The sequence below is a fragment of the Sesamum indicum genome, linkage group LG10, assembly GCF_026168435.1.
Source record: "Sesamum indicum cultivar Baizhima isolate 11 linkage group LG10, ASM2616843v1, whole genome shotgun sequence".
Lineage (NCBI taxonomy): Eukaryota > Viridiplantae > Streptophyta > Magnoliopsida > Lamiales > Pedaliaceae > Sesamum > Sesamum indicum.
Window position 1 is genome coordinate 11,291,818 of NC_142666.1, and position 20,090 is coordinate 11,311,907.

Sequence of the window (20,090 nt, forward strand, 5' to 3'; positions counted from 1 at the left end):
TAAGAAAAAATATATAATAATAATATTAACTCCACCCCATATACATAGCCTATATTCATCTATGTAAATACAAAAATATACATGAAAACGATAAATGAGTAACAATATTCAAATTTTATGTAATTCTAAATCATATCGAAAAAAGGTAAATTATAAATGAAAATTTTGTCAGAACATATAAATGTAATTTCAAAACTTAATAATATACAAGTAAAATTATATTTTTATAAAATTTAATTTTTAGGACCACTGTCTAGCCAGATAAATATTCCTTTTACTCATAATTTAATAAAAATTTGAAAACCATGGAATATTCTTTCTCCTATTTTCAAATTATTCATTTTAATAGGAAATAAATAAACTTTTAAATAGAATTTGAGCTAAAACTTTTACTTGAATTAAATTATTATTGAAAATATTTTAATGAACTTTGACAATTAAGAAATAAAAAACTTAGAGAAATAAAAAATTAGAGAACTTTGTAATTTTAATACGTATTTACCAAAAATTTTAATAAATAAAATAAGATTTTATCTTCAAATAAATTAAAAATTAATTTCTATTTACTAATTGTATTGCTAAACATTCAACGCAAGGATATGTTCGTAATGTTTGGTTATATACATTAATAATAAACTCTGCATATATTATAATTTTTAAATAAATCAAAGTTTTATCTTAATATAAATAATAAATTAGTTTTTTTTTTTAATTTTTGATGTTATTCAAAATAAAAATTTAAAGTAATAATATTAGCTTACATATAAATTAGAAAACTGAATAACTTTTTCTCTATTAAAAATTAACACAAAGATATCATTTAGTTATTAAGACCACTACCTAACAAATTATTACATTTTAAATTATAAAATTTATTTATTATATGTACGTAGAAATATTAAAACAACTAGTGCAAAAAAATAACTACCCACATAATAAATTAACAAAATCAATTAAAAGAAAAATGACAAAACAAGGAACAAGAAGTACAAGTAAAAATAAATGCTACGGTCACGTGGTTCAAATATTTATATATAAATTATTTTTGACTTTTTCTTTTTATATACCACAAGCTACTGTATTTTATATAATATGATTTTTGATCTCTAATGTTTACAAATTCTTACAGAATTAGTCAAATTTCAAACTAAATCTATAAAAATTTATAAACATTATGCTAATTATGTACATGACGACTAGTCCATAAAAATTAACTAATTATTATTATGAACTAACAAAATTAATTAAAGAAATAGCTAAATTGCCATTAAAGCTTTATTAACAAAATAAGCAACTAACTTGACATAATTAACGAATAAACATAGAATTAACTTAAAAATAAAAAATTACATTTTCCTCCAAAAAGTTCTAAATTACACACACTGAAACTTTCATTGCTTTAGGCTTAATCCTTTTTCGTTAGGAATTGATCCAAAAATATTGATAAAAAATTTTACACTTATAACAATAAAAGTATAATAATATAAAATCATCCTATATATGTATGACATATTCCCAAAAATATTTATTAAATGACGCAATTCTAATTTTCTACTATCAGTTATAAGACCATCATTTTATATCCTAACTCCTAACCCTACATGAAAACTATAAATTAATAAATTCAATTATAATTACTAATATACTAACCGTATGGACTATTTATTTATTTTGTACAATAAATTCAATTTTTTTCTTTTTTTATTTCTAATAAAGCGAATTAATATCTATATAATAATATGAGATAAAGGTAATTCATAAATGATATAACAATAATTATATAAGGCATATAGATTCTTTAAAATTCCTATTATACGACAACATTAAGAACAAAAAATATTTAATTTGCCCTATAACATTGGTACACAAAGAATAAAACAAAGGGACCATAAATATAATTTACCTTATATATAAAAATATAGTAATATGAAAATATTATTAGTAAAATATAATAAATCACAAAATACTAATATAATTATAAACAATTTATGTACAATTAATTCAATTTCTTATTCTATGTATGCAAATAAATATTTTTTGTTTCTATAGTAAATTATATATAATATAAAAAAAATAATTGTATAATATAATATGCATGTAGACAATTTCTTTAAAAACAATTATTATAAAATTCAAAAAGTACAAATAAATGCCTTGGTAACGTAGTTCCAAATATTTACATATAAGATTAATTTTGATCCATTTAGCCATTGACGTGATTTTTTATCTTTAACGTTTACAAATTCTTACGAATTTGGTCAAATTTCAAACCAAATTTGTAAAAATTTATAAACATTAAAATTCAAAATCATCAAAATCATAAATAATGACAACAAATATAATTATATATATTTGTGTGTATGTGTGTGTAACAAGCCTATAGATAATTGATATCTTACTACTTAACATATATACTGCATTAAAATATTTGGTCTACTTAATAGTTTTACTAGCAATATGTAATTTCTAAATCACTAAATTCTTAATTGATCTTTAAATTAAATAATCAACTAAAATTTTAATTTGTAGCACTCCAATTCGTTCCATTAATTTTAAAATATTTTTTTTCCACAACATGACAAATAAAATAAGAAATTTAATTAACAAGTGAAACAAATATAAAATAAATGAAATAATGGTGACTTTCTCATTACAAATAATTTTTAAAATATAATAAATCATAAATAATTATTATTATGCAATATAATTTGCATATAAACCATTTCCATTGAAATCCAATTATCATATAACATCCAAGTTAGAATTCAACTACTAACTTGATTTTACATAAATTAACTAATTACAAAGTTACTATACATAATTTAACAATGTATTATTATAAGAAAGAGATATAATTGTCATCACAAAAAAAAGAAAAAATATAAAAAACGACAAATACTATCTCCATTATCCTATGCAAATAAATTAAAAACTAAAAAATAATTATAAAATTATTTACGACAGTCATAAATGAAGAAATATAATATCAAATCATTCACAAAAATTTATAATATATACAATAACTTAGTATGCTTTTCATTTACAGTTAGATATATTATTATATTATACTATAATAAAAGTGTGAACATTACTTATATTTTATTGATACCCTTTTAAATAATAAATGAGAGTGTATGAGGACGGGTTTATTCTTACCTTTTGGCTGGAAGGTTTTGTTGAACAACTGTATTAATCACCCGCCAATTCTTATGCTGTCAAAGAGTTGTATAAGCGAGGAGGAAGTCACTTCAACATGGACTCAAGCAAGAACACAATCTCTACCACAAGAGTAAATTAGCTTTACAAGAGTTCTACAATATCTTAGTTGTCTATATATGCTGTGAACAAGAAAGTTGAAAATGGAGAACAATAAAAGAGTTTCAGCAGCAAAGAAGCCAATATGCAAGGTGGTAGAACACAAAAGCTATTATTACTAGATAAATTAATCAGAGCAGCAAAAACAATGAAGAAATACACTCCAATTAGTCAAAAATCCAAGAAAATGAGAACCCAACAACACAACATTAGGGGACAAATGATAAAAATGATATGATAGCATATGAATAGTCACCTGCACCACGGAACACCAATACTAAAGCACTTTCGGGAACATCACCGTGGTCTTCTCAACAAATGTAGCAAATGCAACTGAAAAAAAATTATGTGATGAACTTCATTGGAAGAGTTTAAAAGAAAGATGGAAGACAAAAATGAAAGAAAAAGAAAGACCTATAAATTAGAGGACGACAGGACAAATTTGATGAAGTTGCACATGCGACGGGTACCATAACATATGTTGGATGAAAAACCACAAATACAATGCAACTGAAAAAAAATTATGTGATGAACTTCATTGGAAGAGTTTAAAAAAAAGATGGAAGACAAAAATGAAAGAAAAAGAAAGACCTATAAATTAGAGGACGACAGGACAAATTTGATGAAGTTGCACATGCGACGGGTACCATAACATATGTTGGATGAAAAACCACAAATACAAGTACTTTTACAAAGTTACAAACACTATGTATAGTCCACAAATAGTGAATCTCATTTCAATTTCATGCTAAACCAAATTTACAATGGCCTGTTGATGAAAAGATGGTTTATTATATGTTTGTCATTTTCAAATTACATTTACCACAAACGTTAAAATTCCTTAATTAGTGTACCTCCTAGATTCACAAGACGAGCTCACTGTATCGGACTCTTATATCTGCATCGCCTGCTGAGTAGCTGCAGGAGATAGTAGTTTCAAAATCTAAGCCACATCCTAACAATATAGTTTAACATAGAAAGTGGTATGAGATTACGTAAATTGTTCACCAGTTAATGCAAATTTCACAAACTATAAAATATTGTCCATAGTTTTGTCATTACAGAAACCACAAACAAAAAAAAATTCCAGAGTCGAACTCATTTGGATAGCATCCTATCCCATAGAATATATTACCTAGAAGGAAGATGGCTTGGGGAACAAAAGGAGTACTCGCCGTCTCCCTCTAAGCAGACTTTCAAATATGCCTGAAAGTCTTTCGCAAGTTTGGCGGTGTAATTTTCTTCGTTGCCTGTATGGAAATCAAACCATCTAGACCATCTAGCACGCATCAGAGATTGGTGCAAAATTATTGCCCCATAAATTTTAAACAAAAAAACTACAAACAAAGTCTATTTGTATTGTTTGAGTTTCAAGAGATTGCAAGATTTCTAGGACACCTCAATTTGCAGGCAATCATGACACAAATGGTTAAAATAGATAGAATAGATGAAATATGACAAACCACAACTACCGGATCATCTGTTAAGCAAAGAGACAAAATGACACTAACTTCAACTTGATATTATGTTTCACTAGCTTGCTTAAGTTTAGCTGATGAGTTTTAAGCCTAGATTGAGTAAAACCAGCGAAAACCTCCAATAATTTTTATTACAAGATGATGAACAACTGCCTATAGAAATTGAATAATGTATTAATTCAGATCCCCAAGATCCGCAAAGAGCTAGAGTAGTTCAATACAAGTCAGTAGAATGTACAGATGACATGATGGAGACAGGCAGCACAGAGTTCATGGTGATCCTGATTGGCATCACGGTACCATTCTGGATGATACACAGGTATAGACAAAAGGATGGTATTCAAGGCCTAAACCCAATGAACTCCAATTCTCAAATTGAACAGCCTGCTTAATTATTTCAAAGTTTCAGATCTAATCTATTAACATGTTGCATATTTCAGAGACCAAATACAATAGAAGGGTTTTGGGGGTAGCTGATCATAAACCAATCTTGAGTAGCATAATCATTCATGATACATGTACTCACAAAGCTTCACAGTAAATTACCAAATAAAACGATACTTGAGCAGGAGCTCATCACTTTCAATCTTACCCAAACTAACTAAAAAAAAAAGAATATCACCAATAACGTCTATTGGAAGATTCGTTACAACAAAATATGACATCTTTTTCTGAATATTAAATTACTAAAAGATCCATTGAATTCTAAAAACCATCATATCTGTCAATTGTGTTTCACATATACTTGGTGTGCAAATTAGTTTTAAAAAAAAATATGCTTTTCAATATTTAATTCATGTATCACATACATTTAGCATGTAAATTATTTCAGAACAATTCATGCTTTTCAAAAATTCATTTACACTCCATGTTTCCTGATAATCTGCAGTGTCACAACATTACACACTAAAATATATTAAAACTCATGCACTATGCATGATCAACCCACAAATTCAGAGCATATGATCTATTATCCTGGCGGTTCTATTACCTAGACCAAAACTGGACCCCACTATTAGCTGACCTTATCCTGCCCATCCTATGCGAGAGTATGGAAGAACTCCTTAATAAGCCTGCATCTACAGTGCAAAGCAGATCAAAGATACATGTGAAACGAAGATACAGAAATCTTCTCAGCAGCTTTAATTTTCTTAAGCCTAAATAAATCATTATTCACTTAGTATTCTCGCATGCAAATCAAAAAACTCACGAAACAATCACAATACCTCAAGAAAAGCTTTTAACAAGGACTTGTAAACTACTAATCCTTTTAGAGCTTTTCATTTTGGTGTGCATATTGTTTTTCCTTGTCCTTTGAAGGAAACATGGAAGATCCCACAGCAAAGGGATTATGACCACAAAGAGATTATAAACACAAATATATTTCTGGAGAAATGAAAAAAAAATAGAACTCAGACCACCTTGAGCAACTTATCATATGAATTCAGAACATAATTTCTTTTGCTAATTATGCACCACTTCTGTCCCACAAGGTTGGTCTGGCATTTTATGTTAGTTCATTGCAAATGTTCTATACTTGGATATAAAGCCATTTATCATTTAATCTAAAGGCACCATCTGAATTTTCCAAACCACCATGCAGAAAAGGCAGTATGTGTTCACACAAATCATGATATGGTACAGACCTCAATTTGAAGAACCCGGCCAAGTGCTGCTTCTGACTCATTCCAGTTCATCTGCGAACAAAGCCCATTTCTTCCCCCAGCTCGCCAGTCAAGAAGGCCAAGAAGAACTTCCACAAGACCAACCCTACAACAATTATATGCCATGTTACTATTGCATGACACAGAGAACATGCAACAGTAGTTTTATCAGCATGTATATCCCAACAATATTCTAAAAACAGACTCAATCACCCACCCATATCTTAGCCCAGGTGACAGATAATTGCACGTTGTGGGCCGAAAATTACTTTGTATCTAATAAATACTAATTGCATGATTTGCATTACTTATGCAACCATCTTAGAAAATTTATCATGAAAACACAGATGAATTTATGCGCATTGTTGTTTCATTAACCACGTCTGCACATTTCACATGCATAACAATTCTACAACTTAGGGTCTACAGAGATATTGATGCTCGCTTGAGACCCTGTGCAACAAGTGCATCTCTTGCTCGATTCCCTGCAACTACAACACGCTTTAAGGTTTCAAGAGCTAGGATGCTTCCACCTTGCCAACCAATCGCGTTCGACAGAAGTGGAACTACCTGAAGAAAAAGCTCATCAGAACAATACCAAACTTAGCAACAGATGTTTAATCAGATAAACACATCTTTTGTATGATATTTTCTTGGAGGGGAAAAAAGGGGGGCTGCTTAAAACCACAACATATCTGGGGTGTCCCAATACTAGTGGCTGCCATAGCTTCTGCACAGGTGGTGCTACCTGCAAGCTAATGTAGAACACGTAAACAATTAAGGCGAACTCGCTCCGGAGGAGTTTGTGAATTTTGTTGCGACGAACCATCCTCAGATACATAGGTTTCTGAAGCTATTGTTTCTCTGCTTGCTCCATGGGCTACTGCAGACACAAGTTTGGGCACATAACCAAGATATCCAACATGATCTGCAAGAGCGGGGTACATCCTGACTAAAGAGACCGGGGCAGCAGAAAGAAGTAGAGGAAGTTCAGTGTCAACAGCTTGGGCATCATATTGTGAGGCGGCAACGGATGTAAGGTACTGATCCAGCAGCCCTTCAAGAAATCTCTTGGGATTTCTAAGTGGAAACTTGGGATCTTTCAGGAATAACCTAACATAGATCCCTCCAACCTAGACAGCAATACATGATGTAAGTCATTAAACAGAATTAGCGTTCTTTAGAACATCCATGTAATCAATCAAAAACAAAAGAGTACATCTGCAGCACACAGCAGTTATACCTGAGGTTCATTTCTCATCTCCTGTTGGCCAGAGGCCTGCTCAGGTACATCCCAATCAACAACACGTCCTTTCACCTGTTCACGGTACAGATCCGAAGCCATAGTTGCTATTTGTGCAGACAACGATGCAGCCATTGCTGGAGTCCAGACTAGTTCAGGAGTTTTGTTGTTTGTTCAAGAGCAATCACAACTGCTGCACCAGGACCATCCCTGATTACCGAGACAAGGAAATCAGGCAGAAATCTTGCCAGACTTATCGCCACTCTAGGCCCATGCATAGTCTGGCCAACAAGCTTCCCTAATAGCGAAGCTGCTGCGGCTCTTTGCTGCAACGGAATCTCTTCTACACAGAATTTCCATTTTAGAGCGCAAGATAGAATTCTTAAGAAACCGCTATCTATGAGATCAGCATACCTTGTATTGGCAAGAGAACTTCAAGAATGAAAACCACACAAGGTGCATATGTTGTCAACCGTGACAAAACAAGTAGACATAGCTGAGGAATGTTGCTTGATGAAGAAACAGGAAGAGAAAAGCATTCAAAGAGGGGAATAGCTTCTCCTTTGTGGAGACCACTGAAGCTAAATTCGGATTCTTTGTCAACAAGTGCTGAAATTACAGAAATTACAGAAAAAAAGGTGTCAAGGGTGACTAAAAAAGTGTCAGACGAAAAACCACCAGACTTCTACCTGAAGGGATAGCAGACCGTATTGAAGATTTTTAACTAGTTCCAAATCCTCCCTCTCCAAGCTTTTCCCATCAAGTGATGCTGAAGAATCATCAGATGCTGCTCGGCAGATCCATCAGTGGTTACATCACTATTAACATGAGTATCCATGCTTGCAGCGGGTGCATTATGGACTAGATGTGATATAAAATCAACAAGGGCAAGACAGAAGTCCTCAGGCTTAGTAATTTCAAAATCTGGTTGATCATTATAGACTCTCAAGTATACGTTGCCAATATAGAGCTCCTCAGATAATGCTTCATAAACAAAGGAATGCGAATCTTTAAGGTCATAGGAACCATGATGACTAAGGCTTGCACGCTGCTCTTCCACAAATTTCAAAAGTTCTACTCAGGTGGAGGAATTCCAGATTATCTGTAAATGAAAGATCAAGTGAAACTATGTCATGATATCTGAGAGTCCCACAAGGTCATCAACTATGGCATAGAGCATCTACAAATGGCCATCACTTGGAACTACAGTATATGTGTTTAAAACATTTTCAATCTAGATAGTTATGGAAAGTAACACCCACATTATCAGAAAGACAACCTATATATAGATTAGAATTATAGCTTGCACATAATAGATAACCTTTTCTTAATCATTATGCAAAAAATAAAACCTTCAGGCTCCTGAAAAGAACTTCTGGTGCAAAAGCTTCTTTTTTTGTTTTTTTTGTTTTTTTTTTATGGGGTGGGGAGGAGGAAAATGTGCAAATAGGTTCGCATATCAAACATAAGAAATGCATGGAAACTTCACAACTAGTCATAGATAGGAAGGGCATAGGTTTTAAGGCCCAACACCAAATTTCTTTGATCAGACAAGATAGATATACGGAAGAAGATACTCTATTAGATGCAAACAAATAACCTCTTCCCTTAAAGAACCAATAGTTGAGCTGCAAGAGATTCTTTGAATTAAATACTATGTCCAGTGCAAAAGACAGTTCAAAGAAAATTAAGTTCTCTAAATTTAAATGCAGAACGTCCAGAATACATCCATGCCACCAAACCACCCGGATTTGCTAGTAAACAAGTAAATCGGGAAAAGAAAAAAAAATGAAACTTGAATCAGTTATAGAATCTTCATGACAACTACATACCAAGTAGTTAAAGCCAATTTGAAAACTTTTAATAACACAAACATGTAGAACATATTGCTTTCCTCTCTTTTTTCCCCCAATTATCTACTTCTAATAGAACCAACAAAGTACTTACAAAAGAAGAAGAAGCAAATATTGCCTACATATCAGAAAAGGTATGTTAAGAAGCCTGCCCCATTATAGTGCTCTGAGTTTCACAACATTCAAAGAAAATATGCAGATACTGATGCAGGAAGATGAGGCAATGCTCAAGTAGCACCCAATACGTTTTTTCTTTGTCAAAATGCAAAATCTGCACCATTTACCTCAGGGGACTCCAAGTTTGAGTTTAATGTGAATAGGAGGTCATTTTGCAAATTTATTTTTCAGCATGCTTGCAAGTTTAGGGGTTAGTAAAGCTCTAAGGGCATCAGCTGCAGCCTGATTGTAGGGCGTCGGGATCTCCTCGTCAACCAAACCACTAAGCCTTGACAAGGCATGAGATTCTTTTACAGCATGTATGTTTTTTGCTATTTGAACGCTAGTTCCAACACCATGTGCATCTGTCTTATCTGATTCCTCCGCCATCGAATCATATTGGAGCAACAATGGTATAAGGTACCTGAATAAACCAAAAGTGACCCTATAAAACCACAAGTTTCTGAAATGGACCTTGATTCAAAAAAAAAAATCCACCTGAGAAAGACCATAACATCACGATAAAGCAGTTTGCAACAGTGGAGTGGTTTTTAAGATATAACAGGCACATAGCAGCTGATGCAGAGGCCTTCAAGTTCACAATGTTCATAAACCATAAACTTCCACAATGCCACAGAATAAAGAAATTTTGTTTTTCAAAGAATAGTCACCATAAAGTACCTTCAACACAATAGTTCCAAGATTTTGTTCAATTTTAAAATAAATGTTGGACTCTCTTTGCAAGCAAATTGACTCGACAAAAGGTACCGTACAAATAAACATTAACTCTATGAACCCTCAAGTTTGTAAATGGACCTCGATTCAAGTAACAGACCACAAGAGAAAACTATAACATCAAGGTACCGCAGTTTTTTGAGAAACATCTGAGTGGTTTTTGTAAGATGTAACAGTCATGTGCCAGCTGATGCAGTGGCTTCAAAATTCAAATTGTTCATAAAGCTCAAGTTTTCACACTTCACGTAGAAAAAGTATATTTTGGCATTCAAAGAATAGTCGCCACAAAGCATCTTCAACACTAGAGCTCCAACATTTTCTTCAATTTAAAAAAATAAAAATATGACCACCTTCACAAGCAAATAAGTTTTCTATACAAGCTCAGACAGACACAGAGAAAATGCCAGCAACAAAGTCATCCACATGAGCACAAAGAGCATTATAAATAGACCAATATGGGTAATTTCATTATTCAATATCCATATATGAGCTACGAAGAATTATATGGGCAAAAGAGTGAAAAGTAATGAACGAATAGAAACTAAGTCACTAAGCAATATGTCACTTGGAACCAGGTTAAGCGATAAATATAAAAGGACGGTCCAGAAATCCATAACAGAAACAGTAGTATTCTGCGAACTTCCAGAAACTAGAATCTCATGCTAGAAAACTGTGAAAGCATAATCATAACAATATAATGATCTATCTTACCACAGTACACCAGCCTTCAGAAGGGCATTTTGAATTTCAGAGGACATAGAAAGGTGAGCAATGGTCTTCAGGGCAGCATCAATAGCAGCAGGAACAAGCTCAAGTGCAGTGCAATGAACAATGTCATCAACTAATCCTGAAAATTCGAGCATCTCAGTTCTCGCACTTTCAAACTGACCCAAAACTGGAAAGGTTCGCATTATGTTAGCGACAATAGTGGCGGACGGTTTAGTGGCAGGAGTTGTTGGTTGGACCACACACATGCAACGGGAAAGGAGGGTTGCAAGAAGAGGTATTCCACCATCTCTCACAAGCTCTTCACCATTCAATGATGAAGACTCGCACCTGAGCAAAAGTACATTTACAAAGTACTTATCTAAAGAAGAATGATATGGAAATTAAAGGCAGATGATGAATTTACGTCAACCAAACAAGCTCCGAGGATGCAACTAGAAGATGTGCTTGATCAGAGGAAAGAAAATTGTTATCATCCTTGTCCACTGTAATGGCACTTAAGAGCATAGGATATCCAGCATATTTGAATGGCATCAATACATTCCCATATCGCCTATATAGAATACACTGGCCCTTTCAGAGAAGCAACAACCTCCAACTCTGGGGACCTTGCAATCCTTGCACGGTCACCTAAGGGAGAGGAATAAGAAAGCAGTAGATCACTAAAAAGAAAATATGAAACATGGAACTCAAATATGAAGAAATACAACCAATTAAAGAGGATTGCATTCCGGCCAAAGACATGCCTCATAAAAATCCTCATATGTAGGGTTCAACTTAGGAATTTTGTCCAACTTTGCTGATCATATTCCAAGAAGTGTACTGATTGCAGAATGAAATATTAGATGCAGGCAACAAAACCAAAGGGAAACATATGTAAGTAGTCCAAACCTCATAGGAAAGCCCTATGATTTACATTTTCACTCTTCCGCAAAAGCCACTTAAATTTATATATTTAAATTTATTTCTTGGTCCACACCTTAAATTGAGGTAGTATCATATCTAAGAATTAAATATATATATATATATATAGTCCCGTGTCCTTCCTAGTTCCAAGATATATTTAAAATCAATACCGATATCCATTTATATGTGTAAAAAAGCATTTGGCTCATCTTGACAGCATAAATACCTTTAGAGCAGTTTCTACCAGTCAAATAAACAGCATAATTGTGAAAACGGTGTCTAAACAAGTCGACTAATTCATTTGAAATAAGATCTGGCAGCTTATAAGATCCCTTGTCTATATGTTCTTTTTTTTTTTCTCAAGCTTAATCATATAGTCTCCATTTTTTATCAGTAACGACAGATCCTCACACAGGATCAAGGAATTTGGCATACCTGCAAGCACTCATAAGCATTCTGCACTGCCAGAAACTTCTCCCTCCCTTTAGGATTTTTGTCTGAATGATACTTCATTGCAAGTTTCCTATACTGTCTCTTGAGCTTTTCCTCATCAATATACTCAATCTGCTTTGATATATCAGGTATCTCCTCAACTGACTCAAAACTTGGTTTCTTAGGGGCGTCGTCTCTGGATACTTCATCAATGGAAATCTCTAGTATCTTGCAAGCTTCTTCTTAAGAAAGGTCCATTGGCGTTCGAGTTAACTCTTCTCTCCACATTACTAGCAATGATTGCAAAAACTCAACATGTTCAACAATAGGCTAGGAAATCTAATTTCATCACATAAGTTTCGAAGATAATAACGATGACACCACATTTCATCTTTCAGCTCTGGATGTCACTGGTGGCACTGGAGCATAGTCATATAAGGAATGACAATGCTGTGACAATTTCTGAGGGAAATCACCAAGATGCTGAAGAACCTAATCAAATAAAACTGAGAGTTAAATGCAGCACTTATTTGCATTGAGGATGACTCAAGCACCACCATGTTTTAGAATGTAAATACTAAATGTTAACAAAAGATGCTTGGGGTGAAAGACAAGTAGCAAACTCCAGTTGCAGATTCAGGGCTACCTGACGGATCAGATTTTCTGCTCGCATCTTGTGTGTCCAAAATATCAGGAGTGTCAGAATCAGAAACCATTGTTGCGGCAAAAGCAACTGGGCCGCTACGTTCCAGTACATAAAGCAATGACTCAGGTAAGAGGCTGCCCAAAACACTTCGTTTCGCCAAAGGTAGAGAAGAGGAAACTGCAGCTTCCTCACCACCATGAAAAGCTTGATAAACATGAGTCGCTGAGAAGAGTTGGGCAATTGAAAGAAGATTAGAACCAGGGTAAGCCAGAGCAAAAGAAAATGCGCCTGTACTGTATAGTCGGATCATTGCTTTTGGGTTCCTAGTAACTATAGCTTTCAGCAGAGCAGCAACAGCATCAACAATAGTTGGTTCACCAGAAAGCATTGCCTGCACATAAGAAATAGAGGAAAGAGTTTGGTTCATTAACTAAAGCTCTGAAATTGAGAAACAATGTGCATATTGAGGGAGCCACCATCGAGCCACTGCCTAGTTCAGCTTAAAAACAAAAGAAAAAATAACGAAAACATCTCAAACCTGTGTGGAAGGCAAAGAAAGGAACAAAAGTTACCCCACTTCCAAAGTGAAAGTGTTATAATATAATTACCATGAAAAGGCACAAGAGAATATGAAAAGTTGCATCTTTAAAACACCAGGAGTTTAAGGATACTAGTAAACGTGGATATCCTAAGTGCATATTACAGGAAAACTATATCTTAGTTTAAGGAGGTGCAATAGTTCCAGTGACCCTTCTACAGTTGTGTGCTCAATCAGTCTCCAATGTGCATCTCGACGATAAGCATAAATACCGGACAACTGACTCCCATTTTAAATGGCTTGCAAGGCAACCGGTTTATTGTAGGATAAAGCTCTGATCCTATTTTACTCTACGTGCCACACATCAATCTTTTATGTAACCAAGCTCATAACCAAAGGAATGCTTTAAGGGGCCCAGTGCTTTATGTACGTGAAAGAATGGCCTGCTCATTGAAGCGAGTAAAGATTGAGGGAAGGGAAAAACAAAATGAACAGCCCTTCATAATTCTTTTGAACCAACTTGTACCAGATCTACGTACAAGCAAAATTTAGAACTCTTTTAACAGAAGTCGGAAATGCTCTACACCACCCTCGCATATCCATCAACATAATCCTCGACTTACTATCCCTAAGCGAATACAAATCATAGAACTGCCAGATTGAAAATCTCAAATATTTGAGGACAAAGGTTGATGGAACTTATTTGAACCACATATCAACCTTTACATTTTTCATGCTCTCCAGGTAGATAAACAAAAGATACAATAATAAGCATAACTTTCTGCGTTTTTAGCAATTTTTTATTCTAATAAGTCTGAGTAGATTTTTCAGTTGGCCAAATTGGGACAAGAGCACACACAACCAATAGAAGGACAGGCACTTAAAAATATTACTTGGGCAATATGTGGAAGACAACATGAGCTTGACAAGATCCTCTTTACTCTGGGGGTTGGTGTAACAATCTCTAGCATCATCTATATTTGAATGAGGGGCTACTATACTGTAAAATATGGACAATGCCACATCTCCCACCTGAAAAAGAACACGCCCGTTTTAGGAACATTGCAAAACAAGCATACCCAACTATAGGTAGGTGTATCAAGTAAAGACTCCTTCCATGTCATTATTTGTCCCTTTGGCGCAGGAAAAACAGAAATTTCTCTACCATAGATATCCTATTTAAATAACAAAGTAAATAAGAAAGAACCTCGTTCAGTAACAAATTAATAATATATATATTTAGTCTAAGAAATGTAGATGATCATAAGAGCGAAAAATTCTTCGTTATCACAGTAGAAATTACTTTATTTCATATTCTGTGGCGAAAAACTGCAACAGAATGATCATGATCATAGTCTGTAGTCCAGTAATTAGTCTCTATAGAAACTAGATACTAATTCAACTCCATCAGTTCAGCAGTAGTTTGATATATAAACAACACTTCAGTGCTATTGAAGATCCCCAAGATCCGCAAAGAGCTAGAGTAGTTCAATACAAGTCAGCAGACATGATGGAAACAGGAAGCACAGAGTTCATGGTGATCCTGATTGGCATCATGGTACCATTCTGGATGATACAGGTATAGACAAAAGGATACCAATTCAAGGCCTAAACCCAATGAACTCCAATTCTCAAATTGAACAGCCTGCTTAATTATTTCAAAGTTTCAGATCTAGATCTATTAACAAGTTGCATATTTCAGAGACCAAATGCAATAGAAGGGTTTTGGGGGTAGCTGATCATAAACCAATCTTGACTAGCATAATCATTCATGATACATGTACTCACAGAGCTTCACAACTCAGTAAATTAGTAAATGAAACAATACTTGAGCACGAGCTTATCACTTTCAATCTTACCCAAACTGACTAAAAAAAAGTAATATCACCAATAACGTCTACATAAGACCGAACTGTATAGAATATCCTAAATGTAGCATCAAACATCCCATCCCACAACAACGGACCAGAGCATTGTCCAAATAGTTAGATGCCAAAATCCCCAGAGATTGCAATTGCATGCTCATGTACATAAGTTCAACAATTTACATAGCAACAGGCATATCATAATTCGAGAAAGGAATAGTAAAAGAATATGGGGACAGTATGTCTACTGTTGTGGACGATTTTAGTATATTGCCATTATTGCACTCAAAAAATCAAAACCATCAAGCATCCTCTAAAATGCTCTGATACTTTATGACTTAGAGATATCCACCAAATTACCTTCATTTAGCTCCAACTAACATGCATCATTCTACAGCGCGACACAGTAATTAGCATTCCAATTGTGATCAAAAGTCATATATTACATAAATGAAGCAATTATTTGCATATATTTCAATTTTAAATAATAATTATTATCTTACCATACGTTTCTGCACAGGGGCATAACAAGAAAAGGAATGCCGGTAAAATACTAAATTTCCAAGAGACCATTTCTGCGTGATACCAGAAGAGGATCACACATAAGAAAAGAAAACAAACCTAGAACATAACGAGACTGCAAGATCATATGATAACTGGAAGCGAGACACCATTGGAGGACACCTAATAGCTGCACTATGTATTGCAGCTTCTCTTGCAACGCTCAACGATTCAGTATTAGCCATATCAGCAGCATCTCCACAATAATATCCTAAAACAATAAGATCGAATAAACAGAATAAGCACTTTAATTTCAGATATTGATATTAAATAACTTCTCTAGATAGATCAACATAAATATCGATAGGAATTAAGCCAGTACAAGCGACTTACCACAAGCGACTTACCACAAGCGACTTACCAGGACTGAACCCTGAGTGATAAGCTCTTGGGAACTGACAACAAATTCTCGAGCTTTTTGCACCAGTAGTCAAGAAAAACATTGATTTAAGAGAGTGACTTACAATGCAACCAAAGATTAAATCACTAAGGATGCAAGGCAACAAAAAGTAACACACCTAATTACAAATGATGGTATCTAATTGTATCTGTTGATTTTCAATGGATAAGAAAATCCCTAGCAAAATGCTAAGTCCTCAAAGGTACCTAAGATTTTTACAGTACTTATGTTCCATATATTCTTCTCATGATGTAATCTTTTTTTCATTTAAAATGCCTTGCTGTGAGCTCATAACTCAATACCGCCCAATATCTATTGTCGAGTATGGACTTGAATTTTACTCCTTCAACACTTCAAGAGCATAAAAAGATAAATGCAGGAGAGCACTAACACACCTAGCCCCTCGAAAGAATAGCTCGCACTACCAATGAACTAATGAATGGGTTCTGCATAAGAGTGTAGGGGACAAATGATAAAGATGATATGATAGCATATAAATAGTCACCTGCACCACGGAACACCAGCACTAAGAAGCACATCCAGGGACATCATCTGGTGTTCTCACCAAATGTAGCAAATGTAACTGAAAGATATCTGATGAACTTCATTAAAGAGTTTAACAGAAGATGGAACACAAAAAAGGAATCCGATTTTATTATCAATTATTAGTTAACAATGATTCCCAACCTCACATACCTGGATAAACCACATTCATGGGCCAGTATAGATTAGAAGTGAAAAATTTATAATACTATGTACCATGGTAGACTTCTTTAACTCATACATGCAAGCACATACATTTTCCTTTTAAGGGGCGGTCATGTAAGATGCACTACTGCTATATACTGAACTTGCACCCTCACCCTGCTGGGATGGCAATCTAAAGGGAATAATTCATTAAGATTAAAGAAAACTATAATAATATAGAATTTAAATACAATAAATACAAGGCCAGAATCTATCTCCTCCTCCTCCCAACCAAAAATAGTAGTCACATAAGAAAAGGCATGCCAAAGTAGAGGATTTTACACAAAAATTTTCAGCACTAAGAAATGTGACAATTTTTTAATAAATCAATAAAGAAAAGAAAGGACTGCCGCAATGTCATTAAAGTTATTGCCTCCAACAGAATGAAATACTATGTGCACATAATCTCAAAACACAAACGCCGCAACACATTATGCAAATGCTAACTTATCATAACGAGGGTAAGAGGCCAATCACATCACAGCACTTCGTTTTACCAAGTATAGAGGAGGACAATCAAGCTTCCACAAAATCTATGGATTTCAAAGTGTTATCATCCTCGATGCTATCACAATACCCTTTTATCTCCTCACATCTACCTAGTCGGGACAGATTCCGCTTTTCTTTCTTTTCTTTGGCCACTAATGAATTTTTTTTCTTTTTTCTTCCCCTTTTGCTTTAGTCACGGCTTTTTTTTTCTTTTTTTTTCCTTTGTTTTTGCCCGCGACTTGTGTTCTTTAGGCCGTTTTCTGGTCTTTTGACGCGAATGACAACACTTGTGATGAAGGCACCCGGTTACTCAACCAAAAAACGTCGCATTCTGGCCTTTTGACGCGAATGACAACACTTGTGGTGAAGGCACCCGGTTACTCAACCAAAAGACGTTTTACCTAAAGTGCTTTGCATACTCATAGCTCCGGCCACCGTTTTACGTGAATAACAACATTTGTGATGAAGTTACCCAGTTACTAAGTGACCTAAACCAGCGGAGTAGATGTAATTTCCTTTTTCTTACTTTTCTTTCTTTCTTTCTTTTTTTTTCTGGAAGGGGAAGGGCCTTTGAATTTTTCAAAATGGATGCATGTCCCATGTTAGGGATATAAGGATCAATCGGGTAGAGTTTTAGCAAACAAATATGATCTCACAAGAATCCTAAGATTTAGTAGAAGCAAAGAAATTCCAACTCTCTTTCAAAGCAATTCAAAATGCATGAAATTATGCCTCAACAACTCCACAGTTAATCAAAGCAACAATCACATAACGCTAGTGCACATTCATGTCTCAATCTTATGACTTCCTAAATCACATTTATTTGTCAAATTACTAAAAAATAATATAAACGGAAGTAGTTTGATAGTAACTGGCAAAAGAAAACAAAACAAAAGTAGTTTGATAGGATAACAAAAGATGAACAAAAATTTAAAAAAAAGTTACCCTCTGGTTCCTATGTGTTAATTAACACTACATATATGTCATGGAATTCTTTACTTTTGAAATGGTTTTATCTCATTTGGAATGTGAATTGGGCTGTTCAAATCAAAATTAGAATATGAGAAGTTTCATGTAATTTCAATTGAACCAAGAGTCTAATCCTAAAATACTAAACAATTACAGACATCCCGACAACAAAATGTCTCACAGAGCTTGATATACCACAAAGAACACAATACACGTCGTTTACTTGAATGAGATAACATAAAAGCACAACCAAATTAAACAAGATGAGAAACACCCACACCACAGTAGTAAAGTAATTGAAAACCACTAAAAAAGCATCCAACACTATTTATCAAGGGAACAAACTTGCCATAGATAAAAAGAAAATCACAACCCCATAATGTGGATGATAAATATCAAGAACTCAAGATAACAATGCAAACATATAAAGGAATGCTTGATGGATGAAATGAAGAGTGAAAGCCAAGAAAATGATCAACTTTTTACCACCATTATCACTTTGCAAAGACTTTCTAGTTTCTGTGTCATTGTTTTCAAAGACCGTCTTTGCCACCTCATACACCTTCCATTCGCATCCAGCATGCATGAAGACGTAAGACAAACAAATAATTTTGAAATTCCACAACCAAACTGCATGTTCACAAGAGGAATTAGTGTACTGTGCATCATTCGCCATTGTTGGATAAATAAATTACAAATAGAACTTACGTCTAAAGTCTTCATGAATCCTCAAGCTCTACCGCCTTCTTGGACCATTCCTCCGAACCTTCCTTAAACGAGTGTACAAGCTTGGTTACCTATGTGGTCCAGAAACATTTTAACACAAAGACATTGATAAATGCATTAGATGTGGCAAATGTCTACACACACATATATATATATGAACAACCAGTGCATTGCTTAAAAAAGATAAGTAGTTGTTAAGACGAAGCCTTAACCAACCATCAATCATGAACTTATAAGGGCAACATACAACTAAGAACAACATGAATCATTACATACACACAAACACAGCCAAAAGTGACACTCTTATAAACAAGACCGTCGTGCTTTGTTATGTTGATCACCAGCAAGGTAAGTCCTCAAAGGTACCTAAAAGATTTTGACAATAATTATGTTCCATTTATTTTCCTCCCGATGTCATTGTGCTACTAGTGCTTAACTTAATACCACCGAATCTCCATGCCCAAATATTATACTCCTTCAACCCTTGAACAACATTAAAAAGATAAACATAGGACGAGGACCAGCCCACCCATCCACTCGAAAGAATAGCTAGCACTACCAATGAACTAATGAATCGGTTCGCATAAGTTTCAGATCTATTAACAAGTTGAATATTTTCGAGAACAAATACAATAAAAGTG

The 20,090-nt window shown here is 34.1% G+C and overlaps 1 pseudogene; it reads right to left on the minus strand.

Moving 5' to 3' along the window:
• Positions 1-6,033: 6,033 nt before the first annotated feature.
• On the minus strand, positions 6,034-19,399 carry LOC105180339 (dnaJ homolog subfamily C GRV2-like; annotated as a pseudogene).
• Positions 19,400-20,090: the final 691 nt, after the last annotated feature.